This window comes from Nematolebias whitei, chromosome 19, assembly GCF_014905685.2.
Source record: "Nematolebias whitei isolate Nwh7 chromosome 19, NemWhi1, whole genome shotgun sequence".
Taxonomy (NCBI): Eukaryota; Metazoa; Chordata; class Actinopteri; order Cyprinodontiformes; family Rivulidae; genus Nematolebias; species Nematolebias whitei.
The window spans coordinates 39396334-39399499 of NC_056516.1; positions in this window are offsets into that span (position 1 = coordinate 39396334).

Genomic DNA, 3166 nt, shown 5'->3' on the forward strand with positions numbered 1-3166 from the left:
ATACACGTCTGAGTTCCTCCCCCTGCCAGGAGCGGCCTCCTCCGTCCCTCCCCATGAGGAGCAGCCTCCTCCCTCAGTGTGAGGGGGAGTAACGGCTTCATATCAGGATGCCATGAATTCCTGCAGACTTCCTCGGAGCGTCTCAAACAATGAGAAGAGATTAGAGCTTGAAAACAATCTGTGATGGGAAACCTCCCGAAGCTCTCCGGCAGGAGCCCTGCTGTCCTCCCCTAGAGGACATGTCCTCATGTCAGGTCGGGGCACGCAGAGCTGTGGGCTCGGGTTTGGCAGGTTTTCACGAGCTCCAGGTGAGACGAGACCGTTTCACATTATGAAAAAATACAAACAAGACCGACACCAGAGAAAACATCTGTAGCTACCAGATGTTGTCACCTTAGTCACCATAAACATCTGGAAACGAGCAGGAAATCAGGCCTGCCTCCCCCTGAGGGGAGGAGGAGGTACACCCTTCATCATCACTGAGCCTCCCTGGAGGGACAGGAGCTGTTAGAGGACGGGTCAGAGGTCAGAATAAACCGTTGAGGGCAGAAAAACACGTTTCTCTGGGAACATCTGACTCCTTCGATTCTTAAACTGATCGCATCAACGTTTAATCAGCTGTGAGCTGGAGTTTTCAGCTGAAAATGGCTGAAATGTGACTTTATGGGTTAGATGGGATCAGAATGTGGCAGATGAACCCAGCTCTGGGTGTTCGAGAAGCCACCGGAGCGAGGAGACGAGGTGTGGCAGCTGCTCAGGAATCTTCAGGCCGGGGGCGAAAAACATCCCGGAGGAATTTATTGACATGAGAGAGAACCTGAGAGAACCAGCAGGAGTTGGTTTGTCAGACTGGTTCGTCTCATTTACAAGAGACGACTGGTTTTAACAGAGCCATGACAACAGTGGACAATCATAAAGGATGAGAACATGGTATTTAAAATAAAATGTAACAAATAAAAACAGCTAGGTTGAGAGGCGGTGTAGAAAACTACAGGAACAAGTCTGCGTTGGATTCTCATGATCTCAGCAGATGTTTGACGCGACCACAGGTTTGGTTTTATTTGTGTTCAGTTTATCAGAGCAAACGTTGGTTTTGTTTAAACGTGAAGTTTAGTCAAATGTGCTTCAGTCAAAGAAGGACTCGTAAAGGTAAGAGCCACTGTGCAGTCTGGAGCGAGGCCAGTACGAACCGTTGGGATTGTGCACACGATAAATGTATTGCACTGATTTGATGAGCTGCTTGCTCAACATGCGTCCTGCATCACCGAGGGGTGACGCCACACTTAGTGCTGTAGTTGCAGTTTGAAGGTGCCCAGATCACCTGGTGACTGTTCTAATGCAACCTGCACTCACCTGCACGTAGGACAAGCTGACATCACTTCCTGTTTTTAAATCTGCTCTGAAGACTCTTTTTTCCTCTGTGGCTTTTAACGCAGCTTGAAATGTTGGTGTTACCGTTTCATGTTGTTTGTTTTATTGTTGTTACTGTTGGCTGCTTTATGATTTGGTACTTCATTACTTTATGGTATTTGTTGAGTTCATAGTTTTTGTGCTTGTATGTGTTCGTGTACGGCACGTTGGCCCACGGTGTTGTTTTAAAGTGCTTTATAAATAAAGTTGTATTGTGTGTGATGGATTCTTGTATCTTCACTCGTGACATGTGAGAACTACTGGTGTGCTTTCTGCTCGGGTGATTTTCACTGAACACTTTACCGTCATAATCTTTAACCTTCCTGGTCTGCTGCCTTCATACATCTCCTCCTACATGTCTCTGCGTGAGTGCAGCTACAGCGTGCGCTCTCAGGACATCATTACCTGCAGTGTTCCCTCAGTGAGGACTGAACTAGACAAAAGGACCTTCTCCTACTCCGCTCCTGTTTCCTGGAACATCTTACAAAAAGATCTGAAGCTCTCGACCTTTGACCTCTCTAAGTGGCTTCAAACATCTGGTAAGTTCCTGCAGATGTTCCTGTTGTTAGTTTTCTACATCGACTTATAATCTAGATGTTTTTGTTACATTTCCTTTTGGTTGCCATTTTATTTTAACATGTTAAAAAAGGGCAGCACGGTGGTGCAGTTGGTAGAGCTGCTGCCTCTCAGCGAGCAGGTCCTTGGTTCAAATCCCGGTCCGGGGGTCTTTCTGGGTGGAGTTTGCATGTTCTCTCCGTGCATGCGCGGGTTTTCTCCGGGTACTCCGGTTTCCTTCCACAGACTAAAAACATGCATGTTAGGCTGATTGGTAACTCTAAATTGTCCCTAGGTGAGAGAGTGAATGGTTGTTTGTCTCGTTTGTCTCTATGTGTCCCTGTGATGGACTGGAGACCTGTCCAGGGTGTCCCCCGTCCCTCGTACAGTGATTGCTGGACATGGGCACCGGCGACCCCCGTGACCCAAAATGGAAGAAGCGGGTAAAGATGATGGATGGATGTTAAAAAAATAAATTGTACACATCCTTTATGACTGTCCACTGTTGTCTCCATTCTCTGTTTAAACCAGGTGTCTCTTGTAAACGAGCATGCAGCTCATGCAGCGGCTTGTGATGATTTATTTCATGGTTTTCTTTTTCTTTCATTCAGCCTTTATTTCTACAGGCTGGTCTCACTGATCCATCCATCATCTTTAACCCGCTTCTTCCATTTTGGGTCATGGGGGTCGTCGGTGCCCATGTCCATCAATCACTGTGTGAGAGACAGGACATCTGGACATGTCTCCAGTTCATCTGAAGGACAAACTGACCTCATTTCCTTAAATGAATTGTTAAAATTGAATAGTTTTCATTTGATACTATTTCTATCTTAACACGTGATTCTTGACCTGCCATTGTGTATCTATTCTTACCAAACCCAGCCGGTCGAAGCAGATGGTCCTCTTGTCCTGATCCTGGTTCTGCTAAAGGTTTCTTCCTCATGAGGGAGTTTTTCTTTCCACTGTCGCCTTCATGCTTGTTCAAGATGAGAGTTCAGTGATGGAGTTAAACTCAAAGCTGCTCCTCACATAAATAATGTTCAATTATTATTTTATACATGAATGTTTCTGTTCAATTATTATTTTATAGATGAATGTTTCTGTTCAATTATTGTTTTATAGATGAATGTTTCTGTTCAATTATTATTTTATACATGAATGTTTCTGTTAAATTATTATTTTATAGATGAATGTTTCTGTT